The following is a 19,353-nucleotide window of genomic DNA, read 5'->3' as shown; positions in this document are numbered from 1 at the left end:
TCTGGTTCCGAGAAGTTCCGAGTCCTGTCCAAATCCATCTCCATGCCTGTTTCCTTCACTTGGGTCAGCCAGCTTCCGTTGCTCCATTGCAACTGGTCAGGTGTCAGGTCTCTCAGTGGGAGAGCATTTTGGAGACAGTGATCACAATTCTACCTCCTTCACCATAGCATAGGAAAGGGATAGGAACAGACAAGTTAGAGAAGTGTTTAATTGGAGTAAGGGGGAATATGAAGCCATCAGGAAGGAACTTGGATGCATGAATTGGGAACAGATGTTCTCAGCGAAATGTACGGAAGAAATGTGGCAAATGTTCAGGGGATATTTTCATGGTGTTCTGCATAGGTACATTCCAATGAGACAGGGAAAGGATGGTTGGGTACAGGAGCTGTGATGTACAAAGGTTGTTGAAAATCTAGTCAAAAAGAGCTTATGATAGGTTAAAAAAACCCACAAAAACTACACTAGACTACAGACCTACACAGGACTATATAAAGTGCACAAAACAGCGCAGAGCAGTAACCAATTAATTAATTAATTAATAACCAAGACAATAGGCACAGTAGAGGATAAATTTCAATATAATAATAAATGATGTAGACATCAGTCTAGACTCTGGGTATTGAGGATTCTGATAGTCTGGGGGAAGATAGGCTTCGGTGCGTTTTGCTAGATGGCAGGAGGGAGATGAGTTGGTATGAGGGGTGCATGGAGTCCTTCACAATGCTGTTAGTTTTGCGGGTGCAGCCTGTGGTGTAAATTTCTGTAATGGCGGGAAGAGAGACCCTGATGATCTTCTCAGCTGACCTCACTATCCGCGGCAGGGTCTTGAGATCCGAGATGCTGCAATTTTTGAACCAGACACTGATGCAGCTGCTCAGAATGCTCTCAATACAACCCCTGTAGGATGTGATAAGGATGGGGGGGGGGGGGGTGGGAGATGGACTTTCCTCAGCCTTCGCAGAAAGTAGAGACGCTGCTGGGCTTTCTTTACTATGGAGCTGGTGTTGAGGGACCCGGTGAGATTCTCCGCCAGGTGAAAACCAAAAAAATTGGTGCTGTTTATGATCTCTACCAAGGAACCGTCGATGTTCAGCGGGGAGTGTCGCTCCGTGCCCTCCTGAAGTCAACAACCATCTCTTTTGTTTTGTTCACATTGAGAGGCAGGTTGTTGGCTCTGCTCCAGTCCGTTAGCCGCTGCACCTCCTCTCTGTAAGCTGACTCGTCGTTCTTGCTGATGAGACCCACCACGGTCCTGTCATCAGCGAACTTGATGGTGTGGTTCGAGCTGTGTGTTGCAGCACAGTCGTGGGTCAGCTGAGTGAACAGCAGTGGACTGAGCACACAGCCCTGGGGAGCCCTCGTACTCAATGCGATGGTATTGGAGATGCTGCTCCCGATCCGGACTGACTGAGATCTCCCAGTCAGGAAGTCTAGGATCCAGTTGCAGGGGGAGGTGTCCAGACCCAGCAGGCTCAGCTTTCCAATCAGTTTCTGAATGATGATTGTGTTGAATGCTGAACTGAAGTCTATGAACAGCATTCAAATGTACGTACGGGTCTTTTTTTGTCCAGGAGGGTTAGGGTCAGGGTGATGACAATGGCGTCATCTGTTGAGTGGTTGGGACGGTACGCGAACTGCAGGGGTCTAGTGAGGGGGGGCAGCAGGGTTTTGATATGCCTCATGACGAGCCTCTCGAAACACGTTTAGATGGCCATTTAATTGACTCAGCACAACATTGTGTGCCGGAAGTCCTGTTGCTGTACTGTACAGTTCCATGTTCTGTAAAATTTAAAATTATGAGGGGAATAGATCGAGTTGACGTGGATAGTCTTTTTCCATTGAGAGTAGGGGAGATTCAAACAAAAGGACATGAGTTGAGAGTTAGGGGGCAAAAGTTTAAGGGTAACAAGAGGGGGAATTTCTTTACTCAGAGAGTGGTCGCTGTGTGGAACGAGCTTCCAGTAGAAGTGGTAGAGGCAGGTTCGGTATTGTCATTTAAAGTAAAATTGGATAGGTATATGGACAGGAAAGGAGTGGCGGGTTAGTGGGACTAGGTGAGATTAAGAGTTCGGCACCGACTCGAAGGGCCGAGATGGCCTGTTTCCGTGCTGTAATTGTTATATGGTAAATTCCTGGCCTGTTGTGATGTGATTGATTGTACACAACAATTTAATGACTTAGACAATTGTAAACCGAATAGAAAATACAGAGTTTCTCGTCTATCTGATGGCTGAGTTGCCCCGAACCTGCCGAGGCGGGTTAAAGCTCAGAACTCCCAGAAAAATTGGTTTCAGAACTAGCAATATGCCTCAAAAATATAAATCCAAAGCAACACACACAAAATGTTGGAGGAACTCAGCAGGTCCGGCAGCATCTATAGTGAGGAATAAACAATCAATATTTCAGGCCGAGACCCTTCTTCAAGACTACGAAGGAAGGGGGAAGATGCCAGAATAAAACGGTGGCGGGGGGGAGGGAACGAGTCTAGCTGGTAGGTGATAGGTGATGCCAGGTGGATTGGAAACGTCTAGGGCTGGAGAAGAAGGAATCTGATAGGAGAAGAGAACGGACCATGGGAGAAAGGGAAGGAGGAGGGGACCGGGGGAAGTAATAGGCAGGCGAGAAGTAGGGGAATAGAGTATTAAATACAAAGCCCACATAGAAAAGGTGGATTTAGAACGGTAGAGACAAAGAACACGTCCTTCACCCTACAATCTTGTGTCAAGCTAATTACGGTAATTCAATACCTAACTAATCCCTTCAACCTACACAATATTCACATCCCTCCATTTCCTGCATACCCATGTGTGTATCTGAAAGACTTTAATTCTTTTATCCTAACCAGCTCCCCAATACAACATATTCCAAGCACCCTGTGTGAAAAACACGGATCCACACTTCCGTCTAACCTTACATGCCTTGCGTTTTGGTGTTAGACATTGCAAGCTTGGGGGAGAAAAACTACCGCCGCCCAGGGGTGCAGTGCTGGCCGGAGCGCACCCGGCACATCTTTAAGAAAGAAGCCAAACTAAACAAGCTGATTAATTAGGTGCCGCCCAGGGAGATTTGAATATCTCAGAAACTGCTGATTCCTGGAATTTTTACGCACAACGGACTCTTGAGTTTACAAAGAATTATGCCAGAAACAAAAGAGTGGATTTAACAAGATGTTTCCGCTCGCGGAACAGCCACTCGCTGGATGTTTTTAATTCTTTTTGGCACCATTCGTGTAAACTCCAGGGTCTGTTGTGCGTAAAAATCCCGGGGATTAGTAGTTTCTGAGAAACTCAAATCACCCTGGGCGGAAGTTAGCTTGTTTAATTTAATTTGTTTAATTTGGCTTTTTTTTTCTTAAAGATGTGCGGGGTAGCACTGCACCCTTGCTGCTGTCGACTCTGTCTATCACAACTTTATAAACTTCAGTCAGTTCTCCCACCAGACCCCAGAGAAAACAAGCTGTCAGTCCGACCTCGGTAGATAACATGATTACAATGAAAGGCACGGTATGAAATATTACAACTGACGACTTACTCAATATTAACTCTCGCAGATAATTTAGCTCACATCTTGTCTCTCCTCCCCTCTCTCCTCTCTTCCCCTTTCTCTCCCTTTCCCTTTCAATCCTTCTCTCTCTGTCCCCTCTCTTCCCCTCCCTTCCCCACTCTTCCTCTTTTTCACCTCTGCAACTCCCTCTTCCCTCTGTCTCCCTCCTTTTCTCTTCTTTCTCCCTCTCTTCCCCTCTCCCCACTCCTCCCCTTTTCTCTTCTTCCTCTCTCTCCCTCCCTTCCCTGCTCTCTTCCTCTTTCTCACCTTCTTTCCACTACTCTCTTCCCCCTGTCTCCCTTTCTCTCTTCTTCTTCCTCACTCTCCCTTTCTCCCCTTCCCTCCCTTCCCTCTCTTCCCTCCCTTCCCCTTCTTCCTCCCCCTCACTCTCTCCCTCCCCTCCTTCTTCCTCTATTTTACATTCTCTCTGCCTCTCTTTCCATCTCCCTCTTTCTCCCTTCTCTCTCCTCTCCTGCTTTCTTCTCTCCCTCTACCCCCTCTCTTCCCCTCTCCCTTTTTCTAGCCTTCCATCCCCTTTTCTTCCACTCTCTCTCCCCTTCTCTTTGACTCCCCTTCTACACCCTCTGTCTCTCTCTGTCCTTTTATCTTCCTTCTCTCCCTCTTTCTCTCCCCCAATTTCTTCCTCCTTCCCCTCTCTCCCTACATGTGGTCAATCGTGTTGTAATTCATTTCTATGATAGTTTTTACACTAATTCTTTAGCTACTAATGGCTTTACAGGATATTCTGCCTCCAGCTGCCTTTTATTTGAGCAACCTTTCCTTCATTAAGTCGGACTGGGTTTACATAGTGGGGATAAGCACCCACTGCCTATTAAATGCTCTCAGTGGAGTGTACCTCAAATAGCCTCTGACAGCTGTCCAGTTTCTGGCTTTTAGGAGTCTTAGTGACTAAGCCTGATGGAAAAATTTCTAGTGACAGAATGGGGAATAGCAGGTTACGGCACCTTAAAGCCAATTACTTCAGGCCACTCATCTAGGAGGAGGAAAACTCTGATCTCAAACCTCTGCTGCCTTGTATCTACACTCACTCATGGGGAAAGCTTTGGGACCAAACCCTGGGGAAAAAAATCCCAAAATGGAGATCCCTAGACAGTTCTATGTTGAGTTCAATGCTGACTGTCAGTTCCTGCTGATGCCAAACTGTATCAGTGCCTGCCATTTCTTTGGATTATCAGCCACGTGTGCAACAGCTTGCTCGCTATACCGTACTGCTCTGGCTTGGAGCTAACAGCTGGGGTGCAACATCCATGGTCAACCCCAACCAGTGCAGGGCCCCAAGCAACATTTCAAGTAAAATCCAATTGTTCAACTCATTTTATGCATATTCTTAACATAATTACTTAGTTCCTGTGTAGAGAATGATCAAGAATAAGTTGAATTTAGGTAATGCCGTTAACATCGTGGCAGTGAGGTGGTAGAGGCCATTTGACCTTAGGAATATTTAAGGAGCTGTTAAACTCCATCATGGACAGTCCCAAGCCTGGCTGAGAAAGGAGGTGGTTTGGTAACCTCATCCCATAAAGACTCAAAGCTGCAGAAATACTGACAGACCTCATAGCCTGCGGTCAGAAGGATAATAAACTGGATTGTAGGCTACACTTGGGGTCAGCTTTAAAGATTAGCCCGGGACAGGTGATGCTAGTAAGCTAGTGTCAGTGGACTATGCCACAGTAGCAGAAGAAACTAAGATAGAAACATAGATGATAGAAAAATGGAGGGCTGTGTAGGGTTAGATTGAACTTAGAGTAGGTTATAGGGTCAGCACAGCATCATAAGTCGAAGGGTCTGTACTGTGTTCTGTGTTCTAGAAGTCAGTGGTGATGAGTGTGTTGTCCAGAACTGGCCCCTGCTCAGGAAAGGTGATAGGATAAGTGAAAATCTTAACATAGATCATAAATTGTATATCTTTTTAAGGTGACAGAGGAGACCTGTGCACCTTTTTCATACAGAGGGAGTTCTATATATGATATGAGCTGGAAGTGATTAATGCAGCTACATCAAAATTTTAAAAAAACATCAGATTTCTTAACCACCCATGAATATTTCTTCATTATTCTTTGATCTTTTACATTACTTATTGTTTTGTCATTTATAGATCTTAGGCCTTTTTTATTTATTTAGAGATACAGCATGAAACAGGCCATTCGGCCCAGTGAGTCTCACCACCCAACAACCCACCAATTTAACCCCAGCCCGATCACAGGACAATTTACAATGACCAATTAACCTACTAAGCAGTAGATCTTCAGAGCACCCAGAGGAAACCCACACACTCATGGGAAGAACAGGTGGCGTGAGAAATGAACCCCTTTACAAATTTCACATGATATACCATATATCAGTGATGATAAATCTTATTCTGATTCTGATGTTCTGGTAAATGTCCTCTGTATCCACTCCAGTGTAAATCTGGATTATCCCTGGTGTGGTCTAATCCAATGTTTTACACAGTTATTACACGATGTCCCTGCTGTTCCCGGCTATGCATTCCTGCTAAAGATATCAGCCTACTGAGGTGGTTCATACAGGGAGGCAAGTATGTGAATAATTTCCATCCTGGCTATCCTACGCACATAATTAGATTTAGGAGCAGAACTAGGCCATTCAGTCCATGAAGTCTGCACTCCCTCTCCATCATGGTTGATTAATTATCCCTCTCAACCCCAATGTCCTGGCTTCCCTATAATGTTTGACCTCATGACCAATCAAGACTCTGCTTTGAGTATACTCAAAGATTTGACATCCACAGCCGTCTATGTCAATGGATTTCACAGATTCGCCGCCTGGCAAAGAAATTCCTCCTCACATTTGCTCTAAAGGGCAGTCCTTCGACTCTGAAGCTGACTTGTCAGGTCTCTGCGCTGCCTTCTACTTTCATGTGAGTGAAATCATCTGCCACACCCCGCTCCCCACCCTGGGGCAGAACAGCAACAACAAAGAGTGAGGTTAGAGAGTGGGGCTGGGCGAATGCAGGAGTGGAAAGATGGTAATTATAGCTCACCTCAGCCGCAGGTGCATTCTCACACAAAAGGTTGGGCCTTGCAGTCTGCATAGCAACCATAGCTTGCCCAGCTGCTGTTAACCCTTCAGTAGAAGGGACAGAGCAGTTGGGTGCACTGGACTTTTAAACGGGATCACTGGTTCCTGGGCCACCTTCTATTCCTGGATGGGATCCGCGACCATGTCTATGTGGGAGGTCGAGGGGCTGCTCCTCATGCAGTACAGAAGCCGGCCTTTGGCCCAAATGGCCAATGCCAGCCAAAGTGCCTCATCCAGGCCCACTTGCCAGTGTTTCGTCTGTAACCTTCTCAAAATGTTTCCTACCCACGTAACTGTACTGCAGCCTCATTTGCCTTTGGGCATGCGGTCTGGAGAGAGACGTGTGGATTAGCAAGACCTCCTTGTCTGTCTGCTCCGCCATGCACTTGGTTTTAAACACAAGCAATCCTGCAAGTGTTGGCTATTCAGAGTAACACACACGAAATGCTGAAAGGACTTAGCAGGTCAGGCAGCATCTATGGAGAGGAATGAAGAACCAAAGTTTTGGGCTGAGACCCTTCTTAAGGACAAGTCAGCCATATTAGAATGGTGGAGCAGAACTGACAAGCCGAATGCCCTAACGATGTGTCTTATATGATTTAGTTAGCTTCCAGGAAGATTTCATGGAGTGTGGAAACAGAGATGTTCCAAGTCATGTGATCTGCAGTTGGAAGCACACAGGGGATTGACAGGGAATGTGATATCTGGGTGTACACCAATTACTGCCACCCACATGAACAAGCTTGCCCTTGAACAAGGGCAGAATCCCCAGCTGACAGTGGCAGCTGGTAGTGATGCTGCATCACCGACCCAGCACCCTGTGTTCGATCCCAACCTCCAGCGCTGCCTACATGTGTGGAGTCTACTGGTTCTCCTTGTGACTGTCTGGATTATCCCCTGCTGCTCCAGTTTCCTCCCAAAGTGCACTAACAGGCAGCAGTGTATTGGCCCCACCAGCCAGTGTGGCAACTCTGCACTGCCTCCAAAGCCAGTATAACCTTCCTCGTGCATGACAGCTTGGATTGAAGGTGGCCGACTGGCAGGAGGCAAAGGGTGGGAATAAAGGGAGCCTTTTTGCTGGTGTTCCACAGGGGTCTGAGTTGGGTCCGCTTCTTTTTACTTTATATGTCAATGATTTGGATCACGGAAGTGATGGCTTTGTTGCAAAATTTACAGATGATACAAAGATGGGTGGAGGGGCAGGTAGTGTTGAGGAAGCAGGGAGTCAGCAGAAGGACTTGGACCATTTGGGAGAACGGACACGGAAATGGCAAATGGAATACATTGCCAGGAAGCATATGGTCATGCACTTTGTTAGAAAGAATAAAGGATTCCCAAGTCCCTTCGTACCTCAGATTTTTGAATTTAGCTTACAGGTTCAGCCAGCATTCAGGAAGGCAAATGTAATGTTAGCATTCATTTTGATAGGACTCGAATATAATATCAAGGATATAATATTGATGCTTTATTAGACATTGGTGAGACCACACGGAGTATTGTGAGCAGTTTTGGGCATTTTATCTAAGAAAAGATGAGCTGGCATTGGAAAGGATCCAGAGGAGGTTCACAAGAATACCAGAAATGAAAGGGTTAACGTATGAGGAGGAGTGTTTGTTGGTTCCAGGCTCGCACCTGCTGGAGTTCAGAAGAATGAGGGGAGGATCTCATTGAAACCTATCAAATACTGGAAGACCTAAACAGAGTGGATGTGGAGAGCATATTACTATAGTGGCTGAGTCTAGGAGCAGAGGCACAGCTTAGAATAGAGGAACAGAAATGAGAAGGAACTTATTTAGCCAGAAGACGGTGAACCTGCAGATTTCATTTCCACAGACAGTTGTGGAGGCCAAGTCACTGAGTATATTTAAAGCAGTGAAATGTTTTTGTCAAAGGTTTCAGGAGAAGTCAGGAGAATAGGGTTCAGAGTGAAGAACAAATTGACCATGATCGAATGGCAGAACAGCCTCAATCGGCTGAGTGGCCTAACTCTGCTCCTGCGTCTTATGGTCTTATAATTTACACGTATTTAATGGCTTTCTGTGAGCACTGTATATCTGCACCTGTGGGGTTGCTGCAAGTAAGTTTTTCGTAGATATATAGTATACTGGATTTATTCTGATTCTGAAGTCCTGAATCACTCCCCAACAGGACAGTCTGTGCACCTTCACCACCCGCCCCCCCCCCCCAAGGACAGCGGTGGTTCGGGAAAGCAGATCACTACCTCCAACTCAATCCACTCCCTACCCTCTCAGTCGGGGATGGGCTATAAATGCTGGCTTGCAAACAAAATGGTGGCTGGCCTCAGTGGGTACAAATGAAACTGAAAGGGTGACTGTCCATTTCCTTCCACAGACGCTGCTCGGCCCAGCAGCTTGTTCATTGCTCCAGATTCCAGCATCTCCAGTTGCTTTGCTTCCAGATGCTGGCCTTGCCATCATGACCAACACGTCTCCAGGATGTGGGGAATCTGTGGAATTCATTGCCACCGGCGGCTTTGGGGGTCAATTCATTGGGTACATTTAAAATGGAGCTTGAAAGATTCTTGATTAATGACGGTATCCAAGGTCAAAGTGAAAAGGCAGGAGAATGGGGTTGAAAGAGAAAATAAATCAACCATAAACAGAAGAGACTCTACAGATGCTGAAGTCTAGGGAAACACACACAAAATGCTGGAGGAACTCATCAAGCTGGGCAGCATCTAAGGAGAGGAATGAAGAACTGATGTTTGTGGCTGATACCCTTCTTAAGGACAAATCGGCCATATTAGAAAGGTGGAGCAGAATTAATGGGCCGAATGGCCTGTGTGTCTTATATGATTTAGTTAGCTTCCAGGAAGATTTCATGGAGTGTGGAAACAGAGATGTTCCCAGTTGTGTGATCTGCAGTTGGAAGCACACAGGGGATTGACAGGGAACGTGATATCTGGGTGTTCACCATTTACTGCCACCCACATGAACAAGCTTGCCCTTGAACAAGGGCAGAATCCCCAGCTGACAGTGGCAGCTGGTAGTGATACTGCATCACAGACCCAGCACCCTGGGTTCAATCCCAACCTCCAGCGCTGCCTACATGTGTGGAGTCTACTGGTTCTCCTTGTGACTGTCTGGATTGTCCCCTGCTGCTCCAGTTTCTTCCCAAAGTGCACTAACAGGCAGCAATGTATTGGCCCCACCAGCCAGTGTGGCAACTCTGCACTGCCTCCAAAGCCAGTATAACCTTCCTCGTGCATGACAGCTTGGATTGAAGGTGGCCGACTGGCAGGAGGCAAAGGGTGGGAATAAAGGGAGCCTTTTTGCTGGTGTTCCACAGGGGTCTGAGTTGGGTCCGCTTCTTTTTACTTTATATGTCAATGATTTGGATCACGGAAGTGATGGCTTTGTTGCAAAATTTACAGATGATACAAAGATGGGTGGAGGGGCAGGTAGTGTTGAGGAAGCAGGGAGTCAGCAGAAGGACTTGGACCATTTGGGAGAACGGACACGGAAATGGCAAATGGAATACATTGCCAGGAAGCATATGGTCATGCACTTTGTTAGAAGGAATAAAGGATTCCCAAGTCCCTTCGTACCTCAGATTTTTGAATTTAGCTTACAGGTTCAGCCAGCATTCAGGAAGGCAAATGTAATGTTAGCATTCATTTTGATAGGACTCGAATATAATATCAAGGATATAATATTGATGCTTTGTTAGACATTGGTGAGACCACACGGAGTATTGTGAGCAGTTTTGGGCATTTTATCTAAGAAAAGATGAGCTGGCATTGGAAAGGATCCAGAGGAGGTTCACAAGAATACCAGAAATGAAAGGGTTAATATATGAGGAGGAGTGTTTGTTGGTTCCGGGCTCGCACCTGCTGGAGTTCAGAAGAATGAGGGGAGGATCTCATTGAAACCTATCAAATACTGGAAGACCTAAACAGAGTGGATGTGGAGAGCATATTACTATAGTGGCTGAGTCTAGGAGCAGAGGCACAGCTTAGAATAGAGGAACAGAAATGAGAAGGAACTTATTTAGCCAGAAGACGGTGAACCTGCAGATTTCATTTCCACAGACAGCTGTGGAGGCCAAGTCACTGAGTATATTTAAAGCAGTGAAATGTTTTTGTCAAAGGTTTCAGGAGAAGTCAGGAGAATAGGGTTCAGAGTGAAGAACAAATTGACCATGATCGAATGGCAGAACAGCCTCAATCGGCTGAGTGGCCTAACTCTGCTCCTGCGTCTTATGGTCTTATAATTTACACGTATTTAATGGCTTTCTGTGAGCACTGTATATCTGCACCTGTGGGGTTGCTGCAAGTAAGTTTTTCGTAGATATATAGTATACTGGATTTATTCTGATTCTGAAGTCCTGAATCACTCCCCAACAGGACAGTCTGTGCACCTTCACCACCCCCCCCCCCCAAGGACAGCGGTGGTTCGGGAAAGCAGATCACTACCTCCAACTCAATCCACTCCCTACCCTCTCAGTCGGGGATGGGCTATAAATGCTGGCTTGCAAACAAAATGGTGGCTGGCCTCAGTGGGTACAAATGAAACTGAAAGGATGACTGTCCATTTCCTTCCACAGACGCTGCTCGGCCCAGCAGCTTGTTCATTGCTCCAGATTCCAGCATCTCCAGTTGCTTTGCTTCCAGATGCTGGCCTTGCCATCATGACCAACACGTCTCCAGGATGTGGTGAATCTGTGGAATTCATTGCCACCGGCGGCTTTGGGGGTCAATTCATTGGGTATATTTAAAACAAAAGTTGAAGGATTCTTGAATAATAAGGGTGTCCAAGGTCAAAGTGAAAAGGCAGGAGAATGGGGTTGAAAGAGAAAATAAATCAACCATAAACAGAAGAGACTCTACAGATGCTGAAGTCTAGGGAAACACACACAAAATGCTGGAGGAACTCATCAAGCTGGGCAGCATCTAAGGAGAGGAATGAAGAACTGATGTTTGTGGCTGATACCCTTCTTAAGGACAAATCGGCCATATTAGAAAGGTGGAGCAGAATTAATGGGCCGAATGGCCTGTGTGTCTTATATGATTTAGTTAGCTTCCAGGAAGATTTCATGGAGTGTGGAAACAGAGATGTTCCCAGTTGTGTGATCTGCAGTTGGAAGCACACAGGGGATTGACAGGGAACGTGATATCTGGGTGTTCACCATTTACTGCCACCCACATGAACAAGCTTGCCCTTGAACAAGGGCAGAATCCCCAGCTGACAGTGGCAGCTGGTAGTGATACTGCATCACAGACCCAGCACCCTGGGTTCAATCCCAACCTCCAGCGCTGCCTACATGTGTGGAGTCTACTGGTTCTCCTTGTGACTGTCTGGATTGTCCCCTGCTGCTCCAGTTTCTTCCCAAAGTGCACTAACAGGCAGCAATGTATTGGCCCCACCAGCCAGTGTGGCAACTCTGCACTGCCTCCAAAGCCAGTATAACCTTCCTCGTGCATGACAGCTTGGATTGAAGGTGGCCGACTGGCAGGAGGCAAAGGGTGGGAATAAAGGGAGCCTTTTTGCTGGTGTTCCACAGGGGTCTGAGTTGGGTCCGCTTCTTTTTACTTTATATGTCAATGATTTGGATCACGGAAGTGATGGCTTTGTTGCAAAATTTACAGATGATACAAAGATGGGTGGAGGGGCAGGTAGTGTTGAGGAAGCAGGGAGTCAGCAGAAGGACTTGGACCATTTGGGAGAACGGACACGGAAATGGCAAATGGAATACATTGCCAGGAAGCAAATGGTCATGCACTTTGTTAGAAGGAATAAAGGATTCCCAAGTCCCTTCGTACCTCAGATTTTTGAATTTAGCTTACAGGTTCAGCCAGCATTCAGGAAGGCAAATGTAATGTTAGCATTCATTTTGATAGGACTCGAATATAATATCAAGGATATAATATTGATGCTTTGTTAGACATTGGTGAGACCACACGGAGTATTGTGAGCAGTTTTGGGCATTTTATCTAAGAAAAGATGAGCTGGCATTGGAAAGGATCCAGAGGAGGTTCACAAGAATACCAGAAATGAAAGGGTTAATATATGAGGAGGAGTGTTTGTTGGTTCCGGGCTCGCACCTGCTGGAGTTCAGAAGAATGAGGGGAGGATCTCATTGAAACCTATCAAATACTGGAAGACCTAAACAGAGTGGTTGTGGAGAGGATATTACTATAGTGGCTGAGTCTAGGAGCAGAGGCACAGCTTAGAATAGAGGAACAGAAATGAGAAGGAACTTATTTAGCCAGAAGACGGTGAACCTGCAGATTTCATTTCCACAGACAGCTGTGGAGGCCAAGACACTGAGTATATTTAAAGCAGTGAAATGTTTTGGTCAAAGGTTTCAGGAGAAGTCAGGAGAATAGGGTTCAGAGTGAAGAACAAATTGGCCATGATCGAATGGCAGAACAGTCTCAATCGGCTGAGTGGCCTAACTCTGCTCCTGCGTCTTATGGTCTTATAATTTACACGTATTTAATGGCTTTCTGTGAGCACTGTATATCTGCACCTGTGGGGTTGCTGCAAGTAAGTTTTTCGTAGATATATAGTATACTGGATTTATTCTGATTCTGAAGTCCTGAATCACTCCCCAACAGGACAGTCTGTGCACCTTCACCACCCCCCCCCCCCCCAAGGACAGCGGTGGTTCGGGAAAGCAGATCACTACCTCCAACTCAATCCACTCCCTACCCTCTCAGTCGGGGATGGGCTATAAATGCTGGCTTGCAAACAAAATGGTGGCTGGCCTCAGTGGGTACAAATGAAACTGAAAGGATGACTGTCCATTTCCTTCCACAGACGCTGCTCGGCCCAGCAGCTTGTTCATTGCTCCAGATTCCAGCATCTCCAGTTGCTTTGCTTCCAGATGCTGGCCTTGCCATCATGACCAACACGTCTCCAGGATGTGGTGAATCTGTGGAATTCATTGCCACCGGCGGCTTTGGGGGTCAATTCATTGGGTATATTTAAAACAAAAGTTGAAGGATTCTTGAATAATAAGGGTGTCCAAGGTCAAAGTGAAACGGCAGGAGAATGGGGTTGAAAGAGAAAATAAATCAACCATAAACAGAAGAGACTCTACAGATGCTGAAAGTCTTGGGAAACACACACAAGATGCTGGAGGAACTCATCAAGCTGGGCAGCATCTAAGGAGAGGAATGAAGAACTGATGTTTTGGGCTGAGATCCTTCTTAAGGCCAAATCGGCCATATTAGAATGGTGGAGCAGAATTGATGGGCTGAATGGCCTAATTGTGCTCCTGTGTCTTATATGATATAATTAGCTTCCAGGAAGATTTCATGGAGTGTGGAAACAGAGACGTTCCCACTTGTGTGAACTGCAGTCCGGAGCACACAGGGGATTGACGGGGTCCATGATATCTGGGTGTTCACCATTTACTGCCACCCACATGAAACAGCTTGCCCTTGAACTGGGGCAGAATCCCCAGCTGACAGTGGCATCTGGTAGTCACAGACCCAGAACCCTGAGCTCGATCCCAACCTCCAGCGCTGCCTACATGTGTGGAGTCTACAGGTTCTCCTTGTGACTGTCTGGATTGTCCCCGGCTGCTACAGTTTCCTTCCAAAGTGAGGACCGACCAGCCGGTGTGGAAGTGGCTGGTTGTATATGATAGGAGGTGATAGGAAAGTGGGGAGGGGGAGGCATGGTAGCATATTGTTTAATGTAACACTTTACTTGGGTTTAAGGCCCACTGCTGTCTTTAAGTTTGTTTGTACATTCTCCCCATGACCACATGAGTTTCCTTTGGGTGCTCTGGTTTCCTCCCACAGTTGAAAGACATATGGGTTGTGGGCATGCTAATTTGGCACTGGAACTGTTGGACATTTACAGGCTATCCCCCACACATCCTCAGACTGTGCTGGTTGTTCAAGCAAACCATACATTTCACTGTATGTTTTGATGTATATAAAACCATAAGACATAAAATAGATTACAATAATACCATTCAGCCCATCGAGTTGGTTCACCAATCCACCATAGTTATTATCCCTCTCAACCCCATTCTCCTGCCTTATCCCAGGAGGCTTTGACATCATTGCTAATCAAGAACCTATCAACCTCTGCTTCAAATGTAGACCATGTGGCCATAAGAAATAGGAGCAGAAGTAGGCCATGCGGCTCATCGAGTCTGTTCTGCCATTCAATCATGACTGATCCTTTTCTCTCCTCCTTAGCCCCACTCCCCAGCCTTCTCCCCGTAACCTTTGATGCCATGTCCAATCAAGAAACTATCAAACCCTGCCTTAAATACATCCAATGACCTAACCTCCACAGCTGCCTGTGGTTATAAATTCCACCACCCTCTGGCTAAGAAATTTCTCCGCATCTCTGTTTTAAATGGATGCCCCTCTATCCTGAGGCTGTGCCCTCTTGTCCTAGACTCCCCCAAAATGGGAAACATCCTTTCCACATCTACTCTGCCTAGGCCTTTCAACATTCAAAAGGTTTCAATGAGATGCCCCCCTCATCCTTCTAAATTTCAACAAATACAGACCCAGAGCCATCAAACATTCTTCGTATGATAGCCCTTTCATTCCTGGAATCATCCTTGTGAACCTCCTCTGGACCCTCTCCAACGCCAGGGCCTCACCAGTGTTTTATGAAGCTTAAGCATCATATTGATAACATGGCCTCAAGAGCCCATCTGTGGCAACAGATTCCACAGATTCACCACCCTCAGGCTAAAGAAATTCCTCCTCATCTCCATTCTAAGTTCTGAGGCTGTGCCCTTTGGTCTAGACCCACCCCTTTAGGAAATATTCTTTCCTCATCCACTCTGTCTGGGCCTCTCAATATTTGATTGGTTTCAATGAGATCTGCTTTCATTCTTCTAAATTCCAGCAAGTACAAACTCAGAGCCAAGTAAAGCTAACCTTTCAAATGCATGGCACTGTGAGATAGTATGGACTCGATGGGTCGCAGTATCACCTCTGCAGCAAGGTTAGGGGGGAGAGTCTGCACCAGCTCCTAGTGGTGGCTTCCACCAATAGCAGAGAGTTACTTTGAAGACTCAGTCGATGCCTGACTGTAGAGGCAAACCTTTGGCGTCTCAGTCGATGCCTGACTATAGAGGTGAGCCTCTGCACTGTCGGCTGACTCCATCCATTTATTTAGTTCTTTGGTTTTTTTGTACATGCTGGCAGACAACATCTGCCCTCAGAGCTCACCTCATGCTGGACTCTACCCTCATCACTTCTGTTCCTCACACACCCCTCCCCCACCCAGCTCCCATACCAACACTCCATACTCTTGGGTCCCATCTGTTAAGTGCATACTGGATGGGGTGATGGGAGAGGTATACTGGGGGAGGAGTGGTTCACTCATTGGTCAGGAGGGACACCGAGACACCTGGTTAGATGGTGGCATCTTTGGACCCTTCTGCCTCTTGGGGCCAACCAAAAGTGTGTTTTGCCTTTTTTCGGCGCTACCCTCCAGTGCTCGCTCAGTGGAAGGACAAGCTGGATTGCGTGCATTTGTACATCTGCAGACTGCTGAGAACTGCTTGTCTTGCCAATGATACCCATGCATAATCAGTTTACAGGATGTGGCACTCAGGGATTTGGACTATTTATATGTTTTGTGTGACTGTATGTTTACTTGCTACTTGTATGTGCTTTGTGCTGTGTATGACTGTTTGCACCTTGGCCCCGGAGTTACACCCTTTCATTTGGCTGTATTCATGCATATTCAAGTATGGTTAAATGACAATTAAACCTGAACTTGAACCTGATCGCAGTGACTGGTCCAGTGTGAGGTCAATGCAGGCAAACAGTCAGTTGTTAGAGTTGATAGAACAGAGAGCGGGGCAGTGCCCTGCTGGAGGTGGGGTGAGGAACAGTACCATGAATACAGTGTTTTCATGGGGGTTAAATAGAGGAAGCCTGAAGAGGTATTGTGGGAGGGGAAGGTCAGCCATCGAGTCACACAGCTCAGAAAGTGGCCCTTCAGCCCATTGCATCCAGCTGACCACTTCGCCCACCCACACTAACCCCATTTGTCCACATTATGGGATCAATCATTTATGAAATGTCTAATTGCCTCTTAAACATAGCAATTGTATCTAGTTCCACTACCTCCTCCACCAGTGAGTTCCAGATGTTAAGCACTCTCTGTGAGAAACACTAGCCACTGGGATCCACTTGGATTCCATGTGCCCATCAACACTAATCCTGTGGGTGTCTCAGTAAAGTCCGTATTGTCAATATCTCCCATCCTACCATTATCAATCTTGTTACCCCATCAAAGGCATTCTGTCAAGTGCGTGTGGTGGAATGTCTTGTCAGACAGCCATACTGATAGTCACTAAGAAGTCCTAATGAAAGGTCTTGGCCCAAATCATCGATGTTTATTCCTCTCCATAGATGTTGCCTTGCTTGCTTCCCTCTTGTTCAATTCCCCCTCTGGATCCACTCCTAACTCTCCTCTTCACTTGCCTATCATCTCTGCCTTGTGCCCTTCCTCCTTCCCTTTCTATCCTCTCCTATCAGACTCCTTCTTCTCTATCCCTTTACCCTTTCCTCCTATCAACTCCCAGCTTCCCACTTTATAACCCACCCTCGTCCACCTATCACCTAGTAGCTTGTACTCCTTCCCCACCTCCAACCTTCTTATTTTGGCATCTTCCCCCTCTTCCTTTCTAGTCCTGAAGAAGGGTCTCAGTCCAAAACATCGACTGCTAATTCATTTCCACAGATGCTGCCTGACCTGCTGAGTTCCTCTTGCATTTTGTGTGCGTTGCTCTGGAATTCCAGCATCTGCAGAACCTCTTGAGTTACTAATATGGCCAGTGCGTTATCCTGTTTTTCTAGTTTATATCACTGTAAAATGTATTTTTAGAGAACACTCTTACCATCTCCAGTCAGTTCCCTACCACTGGTGTCAAGCACAGTGGCCAGCAGTTCATGGCATTATCCCTATGGGATGGTTTCTAAGGCAGAGTTTCACAACTTTGTTAATGCCATGACCAATACCATTAAATATGGGGTTCGTGGACCCAACGTTGGGAACATCAGCTGCATTCTCCCGGTATCTCGCCTGTGGTGAAGGAAGATCCAGTACAGCCCCAGCAATCAGATGTGTGGGAGGTTTACCAGGATGCTATCTAGATTGGAGAGCATATCTTAGAAGGATAGGTTGAGTGAGTTTTGTCCTTTGGGGTGAAGGAGGATAAGAGGTGGCTTGGTAGAGATGTACAAGATGATAAGAGGCATAAATTGAGTGGACAGCCAGAGACACTTTCCCAGGGTGGAAATGGGCAAACCAAAGGGGCATTATTTTAACGTGTTTGAAGGAAAGTATGGGGGATGTCAGATGTCATGTTTTTAAACACAGTGAGTGATAGGTGTGCAGAACTCGCTGCCAGGGATTGTGGTAGGTTAAGAAGACTCATGGATGAAAGAAAAAATGAGGGCTATATAGGGTGGAAATGTTAGATTAATCTTGGAGAAGGTTAAAGGGTCGGTGCAACATCGATGAGCTGAAAGGTCCATAAGATCAGGAGTCCATTAGACACAGGAGCAGAATCAGGCCATTCAGCCCATCGAGTCTGTTCCACCATTCCATGATGGCTGATCCCGGATCCCATTCCAACCCATACACCTGCCTTTTGCCATATCCTTTGCTACCCTGACTAATCAGGAAGCAGTCAACTTCCACCTTAAATATATGCATGGATTTGGCTTCCACCGCAGTCTGTGGCAGAGCATCCCACAGATTTACCACACTCTGGCTAAAAAAAAAATTCCTCCTTACCTCTGTTCTAAAAGGTTGCCCCACAATTTTGAGGCTGTGCCCTCCAGTTCTGGATACTCCCTCCATAAGAAACATCCTATATCAACCTGATCTAGTGCTTTCAACATTTGGTAGGTTTTAATGACCTACCTGCATTCTTCTAAATTCCATTGAGTTCAGACCTAAAGCTGCAAAATGATCCACATATGTTAATCCTTTCTTCCCTGTAATCATCTTTGTGAATCTCTGCTGGATTCTCTCCTTTCTGAGATATGGGGCCCAAAACTATTGATAATACTCGAAGTGTGGCCTGCCCAGTGTCTTACAAAGATTCAGAATTATCTCCTTGTTTTTATATTCTATTCTCCTCGAAATAACTGCCAACATTACATTTGCCTTCTTTACCACAGACTCAACCTGTAAATTAACCTTTTGGGAGTCTTGCACAAGGATTCCCTATTCACCTCTGATGTTTGAACCTTCTCCCCATTTAAATATTAGTTCGCACTATTACCAAATACATACCAATACATTTTACCAAAATATATTATCACACATTTCCCAATACTGCTTTCCATCTGCTACATTTTTCCCATTCTTCCAATTTGTCTAAGTGCTGCTGCAATCACATTGCTTCCTCAGCACTACCTACCCCTCCACCTGCCTTTGTATTATCTGCAAACTTTGCCACAAAGCCATCAATAAACTATGTGAAAAGCAGCAGTCCCAATACTGACACCTGAGGAACATCACTAGTCGCCAGCAGCCAATCAGAAAAGGCTCTTTTTATTCTCACTCGTGCCTCCTGCCTGTCAGCCATTCCTCGATCCATGCCAGTATCTTTCCAGTATGCCACAGGATTTTATCTTGTTAAGCAGCCTCATGTGCAGCACCTTATAAAATGCCTTTTCAAAATCCAAATAAATGAAATCCACTGCCTCTCATTTGTCCACCCTGCTTGTTACTTCTTCAAAGAGCTCTTACAGATTTGCCAGGCAGGATTTCTCTTCACAGA

This window comes from Hypanus sabinus, chromosome 5 (genome assembly GCF_030144855.1).
Source record: "Hypanus sabinus isolate sHypSab1 chromosome 5, sHypSab1.hap1, whole genome shotgun sequence".
Lineage (NCBI taxonomy): Eukaryota > Metazoa > Chordata > Chondrichthyes > Myliobatiformes > Dasyatidae > Hypanus > Hypanus sabinus.
Note: the sequence above shows the minus strand (reverse complement) of the source record.